The following is a 13,752-nucleotide window of genomic DNA, read 5'->3' as shown; positions in this document are numbered from 1 at the left end:
GAACATTTCTGTTAAGTTTCATCAAAATCTGATCATCGGTTTCTGAGAAGATGTTTTTTAAAAGTTTACGCACGCACGCACGCACGCACGCACGTACGCACGCACGAACTCACGACGGACAATCTGTGACGACATAAGCCTTCGGCCAGTGGAGCTAAAAATCACAAAATCGGCAAAAATGTATAACATTTCATGATTGCAACATCATTTGTGAGATATAAAGTATTTGCCTCATGTACACAACTTTAAGTTGTATACAAGCATTCAGAGGTAGAATTTTAACAAACAGCAACACACCAATTTTAGAAAGCTTTTTGCATACTTTAGGAGGTAAAAAAACTCAATAGAGACTTGTCTTTAGAAAGCCTTTAAAACAAATATGATTGCATTTGAGCTGTGTTGTCTAAACAATGGTCAATCTCAGGATTAATACAATTATGGAAAACAAGTATCAAATTTGTCCAAGATTTTGTCAAGGAAAACATTATGACCAGATTTATCAAGACAGTGCCAAAATGGTCTTTTGAGTATAACAGGGCTTTATTAAGTGACCTAACAAGTTAGTTTTTCGACAAAAGATGACCCAGTGCACACTGAGGTGCTTCATTTCAACACCCACATTTCATCAGTAACTGGAAGCATACTTTGTCTATATAACAGACAGCAACATGGCTGCAAAGCTATTGGATCATAAATAAAACTCTTATTTTTAAGCGAACACTTTTAATGAGAAACAAGATAAGTCTACATCTGCAAGCAACATACAAACATGAATTTACCTTCAGGCAGCCCTTCAGCATGTTCAGAGATGACAGTGGATGGGGCAACTGTACCATTGTTCCCTGTAGCATCTGAAACACACAGTTAAGTTGAATGTTAACTGCTACAATATTATGAAAGCTTACTGGTATTCAGGTACAAAATTAACACATGCAATTATTAACTTACTGGATACATAAATTATAAATGTTACAAAAAATATTAGATCTAAATGTATTAATCAAGAAGTGTTGTCATTTTGGGCAACAATAAATCAAGGTGAACAAACATCTGCGGTTAAACTTCAACACACACAATTCATTACACACTTTTAGCATACATCATGAGGTACTAAAGTCAATGCATGTCTAGGTGCAACAGGAAAAAGTATGTACCTATTTACAGATAAAATGCTCAATTAAGCCTGCAGTTTACCAAGATAAGCATGGTCCACTTCTGATCTTCTGTTGATGCACCAAGAGCATCTTGAGATGGTTCTGAGATCTCTGTTGTTTCTGCAACTGTATAATCGTCTTAACAGCATCTGAAATGCATTGAAAGTGTTTCAAACTGCAACATTCTCGGTTCAGTCTATATTATATACCTGTGTTATAGAGGGTTGGGTTGAAGTCATGGGCAAACAGAACTGTAATAGCATTAAATAGTCATTCTAAAAAACTGGCGCCAGTTTTCTAGTAATTTTGGAAATCTCTCTCTATATATAAATATTGTTGAATAATGAAAACCATATTTCCAAACAACATTATGATGCAGAATACCATTAAAAGTTAAATTACAAGTGCAGAGCTCCTGATAATTCTGTAGGGTTAATGGTACTGTTTGCTGACCATTTTGGACCAAGCATATTGTTCACTTGTGGTTGAAATTAGCACAAGCCTACAAGCGCCGCACTCGTAAAATACGTTCCGGGCTGGCTTAGATCCTGGGTTTTATACAGCAGGGCTTGTTTAAAATTGTATTGCCAAGCAGAAGTATAAGAATTCTGGTTTCCTCATTCAAAAGATAAGGTTTTAATGCAAAAAGTTATTTTACTCTACTGGTGTTTGGGTGTAAAAGATATTAAAATACAAGGAATAATAATGTGCATACTTTTTGTGTTGTTTGTTCTTTATTTTAACTTGTATTTAGGAGGGAAAATTCAAGAATGTATTTATGGCATTATACAATTAAAAAAAATCAGCTTTGTTAACTCCTGGTTGTGAAAGAAATGGGAAATATGAATTTTGTTGCTCCCGCTCCTTGCTTCAACTTTTCTTGGTCACAATCGAACAAATAAACAAATATTTGGTGTGGCCTAAAGTTCATACATTACCCATAAAAGTACAGTGCATTTATTCCTGAAATTGTTTGAGCTCATAAATGCCTTACTTTTGCTTCTTCCTTCCTACTTGAATGCAATATGTCTCTCGCAGAGAATATATCCTCCAAATATTTTCCGCAGATGCCTCTCACTCTGATCAACCATAATACTGTAGCTGCTCCTGGGTCAAATCTTGAACATTGCTGCAAAAAAACATGTACAAAAATAGAAAAACATGTCCTGCAAACAATTGCTTAAGATTACTAAGTATGCTTACGGTACATAACATTGTTTTATATACCGGATAGGTAAAGTTTAGCACAAGTCACCTATAGCTGATGTAGAAGTGTTTCACAACTCCATGGAAAGGTGTCTGTTGTAGCCCTTTCCATTGGCGAAGCAGTCACCAATGTTTTTATTGTTTACAGTAGTACATGAAAGAAACTAACATTATTCATAATATGTGCACTGAACACATCCTTAATCAATAAAATGAAATGACAAAACAAGATTCCTTGAGAGCAAGGTTAATTATCTGGTCTATGTGCAGGTATCTCACTCAAACAGTTGTGGGTTCATTCTGTATCAGGGATACATGTAATGATGTATGTCTTCCTGACAAGCTTTTAAAACAGATACATTCAGGTTTGACCGGTGAAGGAAACAAGACCTTTCCGGTTACATTATACATTTAATCTCGATCTTGAATTCCATTATTTTTTCTCCATGGTCATTTCACTTTTACAGAATCAACTTCATCATTCTCTTCAGATATTGCCTGGTTTTCATTCCCTTTGCTCATTATGAAATGATTATCAATGTTTCAACCAAGAAAATATGCTAATATTTTAACAAGAGGGCCATGATTGCCCAAAGAGTTGTGACTTTATTTGAAGATTTTTCACTCCCCCGCTGACCAGGCACCATGGTGATATTTTCTTTGAAAAACAGACATGCTAAAAATGATAGGATTGTATGTACACCAACATATGTCAGATGTCCTAAAATCAATTTTAAGTTACATACAAACATTCTGAGGTACAAGTTGAACACACAACAAGTGAGCAATACACAAATCTTGAGAAGCTTTTAGCATACTTTGTGAGGTAATCAAACCGCAGTATAGCTGATGGTATTTTAAAATGTATAACATTTTGTAAGGAACACACACACACACAAACAAACACACACATTCCGAGGTATATCTTAATAAGCATTGTGTCTACTTTATGAGGTACCTTTTGACAGAAAAAGTCTTTAAGTTATGAACATCAACAGACTGTGATCACCAGCGACAAATAATTACTCAAAGAAAGTTGGTTTCGTATTCAATTTACCTTGAGGCGGCCCTTCAGCATGTTCAGAGACAACTGTGGATGGTAAACTATCCCTCTGATTTCTACAGCATCTGAAACACAAATTTAAGTTGAATGTAAACTGTTACAAACTCATTAAAGCTTAAGACTTCACAAAAATATACTGGTATTCAGGTATAAACAAGAGCTGTCACAGTATGTGACGAATGCCCCCGAATGTGACATTGACCTACGAACAAGGTCAGTACATGAAAAGTTGATCTTGCCTTTACATGTCAAATACATATGGCAAGTTATTTTAAATTGCCTCTGAACATAAAAAAATACCACCCATACTTGACAACCTACACTGTTATGTCCTTATATTCAGAATTCCCTTGTGAATAAACACTTGTGTATCTTTCACCTTAGAGGTAGGGACACGGGTCTTGCACACAACACGTCGTCTTCGTATGTGGAACACATGTAGCAAGTGATTTTAAAATCTGTCCATACAAGGGAAAGTTATAGCCCTGACACGACAACCTATACTCTATGTCCTTATATGCAGCACTCCATTGTGAATAAACACTAAGTGTGAACTTGACCTTTGAGGTAGGGACACGGGTCTTGCACGCGACACGTCGTCTTGGTATGTGGAACACATGTGGCAAGTTATTTTAAAATCTGTCCATACAAGAGAAAGTTACAGCCCGAACACGACAACCTATACTCTCTGTCCTTATATGCAGCACTCCATCCTGAATAAACACTAAGTGTGACCTTGACCTTTGAGGTAGGGACACGAGTCTTGCACGCCACACGTCGTCTTGGTATGTGGAACACATGTGGCAAGTTACTTTAAAATCTGTCCATACAAGGGAAAGTTACGGAGACGGACGGACGGACAGACAGACTGTCGGTGCAATTTAATATGGTCACCTTCGGGGGGGGGGGGCATAAAAATAACACATGCAATTATAAACTAACTAGATGCTTACATCAGTGTATGATCACTAAATAACAAACATACAATATCTGGATGTATAAATCAACAATTGTTTGTTGTTCTGAGAAATAATGTCCCTGAGGTGACACCAAATAAGTGACAAAATAACCCAGACTCTATGAATCTAATAATTTAAGAACAAGAATAAGTTTTACTAAATAAAGCTTAAAAAACATTCTGAGGTTTAACTTCAACACACAAATTTCATTACAAACTTTTAGTATACATCATGAGGTACTTTAAAGACTGTGCTGGTCTAGGTGCAACAGAAAAAGAATGTACCTGTTTCAGTCATAAGCTCAATTAATGTCAGGATGGCTCAGAGGTAGAGTGTCCTCCTCACAACCAAGAGGTGAGCACTAGGTTTGATTTCCGCTCAGAAAATGTTCTAGTTTCCACTCATATGTACACTGTCTTAGTACTGAATTTGACTAAGGAAACCGACTGGAGTGTGTTTAAAATAAGCTGTTAGCTTTACACAATCAGGCTTAAATAAAGTAGTATAAACTAATGAGCACTCAAGTTTACCATGATAAGCATGTTCCAAGACTTCTGCTGATTCACCGAGGGCATCTTCAGATGTTTCTGTGACCTCTGTAGTATCTGCAGCTGTATGACCATCTTTAACAGCATCTGAAATGTATCAAAATTCTATACAACACTCACATCTGCCATGTCACAATGCTGTGAGATAGTAAAGTATTTGTCTTATGTTCACAAACATAGGTTTCAGGAGATGTAAGTTTAGTTTTAAGTTACCATACAAGCACTCAGAGCTACAATTTTGACAAACAGTAACACACCATTAGTTTAAAGCTGTTGGCATATTCTGTGAGGTAATAAAACATAGAAATATGTCTTTTGAAAACTTTCAAATGAAGTATGATTGAATTACATCTGTATGGTTTAAACATCTTCCAATCTGATGATCGATTCAATTATGTTAAACAAGTATAAGAGTTGTCCAAGAATTTGTAAAGGGAAGCAATCTCACCATGTTTAAGAAAGGTAAAAAAAATGGTTAAGACGGTATAAATAGGCTATTTCTTATGTGACCTAACAATTAAGTTTTCCGACACAAGATGACCCAGTTCACACAGAGGTTCTTCATTTCAACACACACATTTCACCAATATTTTTACGCATACTTTGTCCAAATACATGTTAAAGAGTATAATAAGCCTGATTTTAATAGATGACAAGATATCTAACATTTGTAAGCAACACACACACACACACACACATATTCCATGTTCATCTTTACAAGCATTATGTCTACTTTATGAGGTACCTCATCACAGAAAAATAGTCTTAAGTAATTAACATCAACAGATTGTGGTCACCAGCGAGAAATAACTATGTAAAGAAAGTTGGTTTTTGTATTCAATTTACCTTGAGGCGGCCCTTCAGCATGTTCAGAGACAACTGTGGATGGGGCAACTGTGGATGGGGCAACTGTCCCACTGTTCCCTACAGCATCTGAAACACACAGTTGAGTTGATTGTATTCTGTTACAAACTCATTAAAGCTAAAAACTTCACACATATATACTGGTATTCAGGTACAAAAATAACACAAGCAATTATTAACTAACTAGATGCTTACATCGCCAAATTACGAACATACAAGATCTAGATGTATAAATCAACATGTGTTTGTCATTCCGAGAAACAATGTCCCCCAAGGTGACACCCAATTAAATAACCCAGACTGAATAAATCTGTTGATTGAGAACAAGCATAAGTTTACTCCAACACACACACACACACACACAATTCATTACAAACTTTTAGCATACATCATGAGGTACTTTAAAGTCGATGCTTGTCTAGATGCAACAGAAACATGTATGTACCTGTTTCAGATCATAAACACAATTAATGTAAGGATGGCTCAGAGTTATAGTGTCCGCCTCGCAGCCAAGAGGTGCTAGGTTTGATCCCCAGTGAGGAAAATGTTCTAGTTTCCTCTCATATTTACACTCAGTACTGGTGAGTTTGACCAAGGAAACCGACTGGAGTGTGTTTAAAATAAGCTGTTAGCTTTTACACAATCAGGCTTAAATCAATTAGTATGAACTAAATTGTACTCAAGTTTACCATGATAAGCATGTTCCAAGACTTCTGCTGATTCACCGAGGGCATCTTCAGATGTTTCTGTGACCTCTGTAGTATCTGCAGCTGTATGACCATCTTTAACAGCATCTGAAATGTATCAAAATTCTATACCACGCGCACATCTGCCATGTCACAATGCCATGAGAAGTATTTGTCTTATGTTCAAAGACAGGGTTTCAGGAGTTGCAAGGTCATTTTAAAAAGTTATATACAGTCATTTATCACACAGCAACACACCATTATTTAAAAACTTTTGGCATACTTTGTGAGGTAATAAAACATAGACAAGTGTGACCTGGATCTTTTACAAAGGGAAACAGGTCTTAAAGGCTGTCTTTATGTGGTTTACAGATGTGCAAAGTTATTTTAAAATCTGTCCAAACATCAAAAGGTTACAGCCTGGATATGACCACCTATACTCAATGTACGGTATGTATATTGAACAATCTATAACGATCAAACACAAAGTGTGACTTTGACCCTGGAGGTAAGAACACAAACCTTGCACGTAACACATGCCTAAAGTATACTAAACATGTGTGCCAAATAATTTCAAAATTTCCATACATGTGAAAGATACAGTTCGGACATGAACAGATATACTCTATGTCATTAAACGCAGCATTCCATAGAAATCAAACCATAAGTGTGACCTTTGAGGTAGGGACACGGGTCCTGCAAGTGGAATGTCATCTTTGTATGCAAAACAGCAAATTACTTTGAGAACTGTCTATACATGAAGAGGATACAGTCCGGGTTATATAGTGTAATTTTGACCTTGGAGGTAAGGACATTGGCCTTGCACACAACATGACGTCTTTGTATGCATAACACATTTGCAAAAGTATTTTAAAATCAGTCCATAGATGACTTCATAACAGTCCAGACACAACTGGGAGGGACAAAGGACACACGGATGATTTTAATTAGCCCAATCGGGATTCATAATCATTTATGAGATATCATAAAAGTATCTGTCTTCAGCACACAACCATGTATATCAAGTGCCATAAAATCATTTTACAATTTTAAATTATGACAAACCTTCTGAGGTACAATTCTAACACACTTAGGATAAATGAGTTGGAGGTAATTTTACATAATGATGAACTGCAGTATAGATGATTGTGTGGTCTTGACAAAGGCCAATCACATAATGAATTAATTATGGAAAAAACTATTCATTTCAACAGTTTTAAGATTCCCACAAACGTTCTGATGAACAACTTTTAAACACAAAATTCTAACAAACAAAAAAAACAAGACACAGACTAAAAAAGGAAAAAAACTATTGAGATTTTTTTTATTACTTTGTGGATTTTTACGGCAATAGTAGGACAGGGCTTTCCGTAATCTTGTTCAAATGGAGAACAAAATTATGAATATTCAAATGGTGGGGCGGAAAATTAAGTCATATAACTTTTAGATGAAATTGGAAAATAAAATAATGTAAGGCAAATACAGTGTACATGAAATGAGTCAGAGAACATGACATTGCCAGGCTTTTATATAACATATATCATGTGTAAATTCGAACTACGACAGAAAAAAATTGTCTCTCTGTATTTAATAATACAAAAAGAATTGTTTGCTTTAAATTTTTTAAGGCAATATGATTTTTTTTTATTAAACATTAAATCCCATGTACACGCTTCTTAGAAACAGTAAGTACCAATTGTTTTAATAATCAATATTTTTGAACGCTAAAAGACTTTTCATGTACACTGAATATGTAGTTCTCACTTTTGCATATTCAGAAAAACCATGCAAATAACAAAAACAATTAACAAGGAACATCTCGATATTACTGAATTGTTCAAAAACCACAGGCTTGACATCATTTTTCTGCACAATATGGTATACAAGTTTGTAAATGCAGAGACATTGATGTCAACATTATGATTCAACTTACTATCATAAAGTTGCCGATAGTTGTCTGGATTCAAGTTAAGTCCATTTGAATGAAATAGCTCTGATTGTGTGCACCTTGCTAATAAAACAATTTCATTTACAAGGAATTCAATTATTGATTAAGTCATGTCTGTATCTACACCATAGGCTATGTAATATATTATAACATACATTTCAATCAAGACAAAATAGTAGTATATCCGTAAGTTTTTAGGTTTTAAAGGGAATAATTCATAAAAACAAGCAATGAAAGAAATAATTCAACACTTAACGAAACTAGAGGTTGAGGTTGTATGATGGTCTATTATTAAAATTTGTGACGTCATAAAGCTCACACCAAATTGGGGTATCAATAGGGGAAATCAATAATACAAATTTTACCCAAGTGAGAAGCAATACCCGTCAGACTTTATTTAACATCCAACAGAGTTTGAGTACAATGCATTCAGTATTTTGACTTCAATTAAAAAGAAGAGAAAATTAAAACATTTTATTTACCTTTCGCTTTCTCCAAGGTACATCAGCAACACCATAATCGTACCTCAATTCAGTGTCTTTGCTGATCATTTCAGTTGCATACAGACAGAGTCTTGGTTGATGTCTGTCATCAACAACTTTAACCATTTTGCAATTAGGCTTTGTGTATCGGTCCAAGTCGTTGACCATGCATGCCAGACACGTTTCTTTTGAGGCATCGATGCTATTAAAACAATTGAAACATAACATTACTACAAAGAAAGGAAATGTATTATGACAAATGTCCCTATGTGTTTAATGTCCCTAAATGTGTTTAATGTCCCTATGTGTTTAATGTTCCTATGTGTTTCTTTCACCACTTTGGGTGTCATTAGATTTTTTTTTATTTTGTGAACAACAACGCTTCAGTTTAAAATATTGAAACCAAGAAAACTATTGACTTTGATAATGTTTTTTTGTTTGGAGAATGCACCCGACATTGCTTAATATTTTTTTCTTAATATAAACCACACATATTTTCCAGTCATGGGGAAAATGTATGTTTTTTGCACTGGGAATAGCGCTGAATTTTAACCCAAAATTACCGCCCAGACACGACAAGATATTATGTCAATGCATAGTTTTACAAAATAAAACTTAACTGTAACCATGTAATCTGAGAGAGAGTTTTGGTACGACCACAAGGCCATCACACTATCCAGACTTTATCAATGGACAAAAAGACAAGCTAAAAAAGTAGTGTATAAAAGAAAATAAATAGCAATTTATTACTACAAAAAATATAGCTTACACAAAAACTATATATACATACCAGTATTCCTTGTTGTTATGTCTGAAATGGTATTTGAACATTTCATCACCATCAGACTGCTGTTTACATAGTTCTCCTCTGTACTCGAGAATAAACTGACCCTTCAAGAGCTCTTGCCTAGCAAACACTCCATTACCTGGAACCAGTAAATAGTGTTTTAGCCAGGAATTAAAAAGGGCAGGGTGGGCCAAAAACATGGTGCTTTCTAAAATGGGAAAACAATGCATTGTATTGATATCAAAGTACATGCATGTTCATGCACACATTGTAGTAATATCCCGACCGATTGCTCTTAATTCTTCTTTCTTGTTCATTTTCACTTCAGACACTTTCTTTACCATCTCGGGTTGTTATCACCAGGGCTCTCACAAGGCTGAATTTTTGGGGAGAAGTCACTTCTCCCACCAGTCAAATTAGGGAGAAGTGGGGGGACTTTAAGGAGAAGAGATACTTATCGTAAAACCTGAGATAAATATTGTGCCATGCCACCAAATTTTAAATTCACATTTACTTTGATTGCTTTTTCTAGATGGAATGTTAAAAAAGTGTTCTTTTTTGGCCTATCAAAAGTGTACGTGTCTAGAGTTTCCTTTTTGCAATGTATAGTTTACCTCCAAAAAAAAAAACAAAGACAAAAAAAATTGACAGCAAAAAAAAAACAAATAAAGGGCAATATTTATATATCCAGTAGTTTTTAAGGTATACTCCAGACAAGGTAAATTGCAACGGACCGACCGACAAACCGACCACAGGGTGACTCCAATATACCCCCTTCAAACTTCGTTTGTCGGGGGTATAAAAATGCGAGTGAAAACCCTTGAAAAAGAGCAACTTTCAATTTGTTTACTTTCCATTTCTTGTAAACACACAAAATGATGACGTATACACAACTCACACGTTGTAGACTGTTATTTCGTGCTCAGATTCTAGACGGCAGTATTTGACTTATATCAATTTTGAGGCACAGTCCATCATCATGACAAGCAATAATATTTTTAAAGTTTTTTATGCATTGATATTTAATATCTACGAAGGCCGATGGTGATGATCAAACTAATCCGACATAGCAGCCAAAATTAACAAACTGTCCAAAGAAACTGTTACTCAATGGGAGACGAAACTCCACCTAGAATTAGACTTCAATACAGACAATGATGAGAACATCGGCAAGATGTTTTGTGCAGACTGCATATCAGACCTACTCAAAACATTTTTTGTTTTTACAAACCTTATGCTTTGATTATGACACAGAAAACATTGTTGTTGTTTTTAAGTACATACATTTTTCTAACAAACACAAAGGGGTGAACAGTATTTTTTCTAAATTCAATTCCCTGACTATATAAAGTCCACAAATATGCTGCTAATGTATCACGACAAAATCATACCTATGTATTGATCGATATGTAGTTGCATATAGCACAAATTCAGCTCAATTTCAGCCGTGTTTGTCTGAAGGTAGTTTTGGTTGGCTTTTTTTTCTGCAAGGGCGTTGATTCTGGCCAAAAACATCTGCAATTGCAATAAAATGAGGCTGGAACAATGACAACATATCAACAACAGTCTGATGTAAACAGCCACTATTCAATCCACTTACTTCTCGCGCCAGTTAATGACATAACCATCTGCGTTTACACAAATGACATGCTTAATCAATGCTGTGTATCAAAGTGTTTCATCTAGGCTATTTAGCATAGCTCCCAATACTGCCCTGTGTGATTGGTGCTTTATGAGCAGACAATGTGTTTGCATAATTAGACCCAAGCTTATCTCATTATCAAATAAGTAAGTCATAATGAATCAATGTAGTCTAAATAATTTCGTGAATCTACTTTTCCCATAAACATATTAACTAGATGTTGTCAAAACAGCATGCATTTAAAAAAAACGGGCAAAAGTTACTAATGAAGGTTTTCTGAAGTCAGTCTGTGAAATAGCATTTTTAACCAAAGGCCACTTGGACAAAATCCATATATCATAAGGCCTGAAAGTTCCAAAAGAAATGAGGAGTACATGGATGTGTACTGAGTCCTATCTCGATCTGCTATTACTGTGGCAGTCATTTAAATTAGACTTTCGGATGAACAAGCCGGAATTCTTATACTATTGCATGGAATCATGTTTTTGAACAAGCCCTGCTATATAAAATTCAGAATTTGAGCAAGCCTGGAAGACATTTTACCAGTGCAGGGCTTGCGGGCTTGTGCTAATTTCGACCACTGCTGTGGAAAATATGAAAAAGAAACACATGCTCTCATTCTTCCGATATTTCGACATCTTCTGAAATGGATGGGTCTTTTTACAATCAATAATAGGATCGTTTTTTTTTTTGAAAATAAACAATTGTGTTACAGCCATTTAAATTTCAAAGATTAACAGAAAGACAAATTTGAAAACATGGTTTGGCAGCCTTTTAACATCTTACTTTTTCTTTCACATTACGATAAAGATCGGTGAAAGCTTATAGTTTCCATTTAACTGTATTAGTATTATGCAATAATATACTTATATTCTATATTTCACACCTGAATTCATCCTTTTTAAAAGGAAAGGCAATAAATTTAATCAGATCAGTTATGCAATAGAACTTTAATAAATCGTACTCCAACAATGACTGTAAAAATGACTTCTGACTTAAACAACATGCACATGTTGCCGCACATTTAAGACCATGATTTAGGAAATAAATTGATATTAATTTTTGTTTTACTCAAATCTGGGGCATTTATTCTGTTGATGTTTGTGTTGTCAATGTATATATATACAAATCATACTGCATCGATTGTGGCTGCACATGCAGATTCTTGCCTAGTCTAAAATAATAGACATGTTATATGGGATTCTTCCGATCCATAACTTGTATACGGGTTTTTGCAAAAACAGGGGGGTTTTGAAAAATATTGAAATTGTATTTAGAGAAGCATTTTAGGTTTGAAATAGATAATAAAGGTTTATATTCATATTTTACTGTGCAAGTGCAAAGATATTTTGCACAAAACAAGCATTAGATGCATTAAAACAAAGCATTTACCTTTCCAACAAAACGAAACTTGACCGACACAGACAACAATTGTACCAAGCTTAAAACTTGACCATCTTCGGCAAGCTTCGAGAAAGACCTCTTATATACAATCGTTACAACTCGGCCATGGCTGAAGTGTTCCAATTGTTGTTAAACTGTGAACCGCAGCCTTGCAGGTGTCATTCATGTATTGTATATTGTTATGTTTTGACAGTATGAAATGAAGAAACATGCATCAAACTCATAATAATTTGTTGGATATTTGTTTTTTTTTTGTGTACGGAACTATTATTTTAGTAACATTATCTGGTAATATTTCTTGTTTTTAAGATATTTTATAGATGCAATCGGAATAACTACCCACATTCGATACAAAATAAATTGTACGTGAATGATTTGCCATATCAAAAATCGTAAAATATATCTGTCAATGTATAATTATAGTGGTCAATATAAGCACAAGCCCTGAAGCCCTGCACTGGTAAAATGTCTTTCGGGCTTGCTCAAATTCTGAATTTTAAATAGCAGTGCTTGTTAAAAAAAATTGATGCCAAGCAAAACTATAAGAATTCAAAAGTATAATTTTCACGACTGCTAATTCTTGCATACTGGTAAACCACAAAATGTCAGTTCTTGAGTTCTAACTGCATGATCAGGCACCTCGCATCTGTTGCATGTTTTCGATATTGAGAGAGCCAGTTTTCACACACTATTATCTCCTTTAACCACCACATAAGCACGTACTAAACACCGTTAAAAACCTTACCATAAAGTGTATATACTGGGCGAGTACCTAAATCGAAACAGTACCTAAATATGGAACACCCATTATAAAAGTGTTTTTCCGATCGGGATCAGGTTATTTACGATTTTAATCAATAAAGACGCTTGCTTCAGATACATGTTCCAAAGGACACATTTATCCGGTCAGTATTTCAAAAACTGCGATCATTTAAAGTTTTTCATGTTCAAATGTCAATACATGGCACGCGGGGGAAAGACTTTATGCTTGCCATAATCACAGCATACT

General features: G+C 35.0%; 2 long non-coding RNA genes across 2 annotated transcripts; both read right to left on the bottom strand.

The window, feature by feature from the left end:
* Window positions 1-721: 721 nt before the first annotated feature.
* LOC128203517 (uncharacterized) lies at window positions 722-2,164 on the bottom strand. Its single transcript, XR_008255967.1, has 3 exons — window positions 2,149-2,164; window positions 1,195-1,303; window positions 722-851 (listed from the first exon to the last, which is right to left on the bottom strand). It is a non-coding gene; the product is annotated as an uncharacterized LOC128203517 (long non-coding RNA).
* A 3-nt stretch (window positions 2,165-2,167) lies between these two features.
* On the bottom strand, window positions 2,168-9,797 carry LOC128203516 (uncharacterized). Its single transcript, XR_008255966.1, has 7 exons — window positions 9,701-9,797; window positions 8,911-9,112; window positions 6,484-6,588; window positions 5,777-5,863; window positions 4,913-5,017; window positions 3,418-3,488; window positions 2,168-2,283 (listed from the first exon to the last, which is right to left on the bottom strand). It is a non-coding gene; the product is annotated as an uncharacterized LOC128203516 (long non-coding RNA).
* Window positions 9,798-13,752: the final 3,955 nt, after the last annotated feature.

Source organism: Mya arenaria, chromosome 9 (assembly GCF_026914265.1).
Source record: "Mya arenaria isolate MELC-2E11 chromosome 9, ASM2691426v1".
Lineage (NCBI taxonomy): Eukaryota > Metazoa > Mollusca > Bivalvia > Myida > Myidae > Mya > Mya arenaria.
Note: the sequence above shows the minus strand (reverse complement) of the source record. Positions and strands in the feature narration are given on the sequence as shown.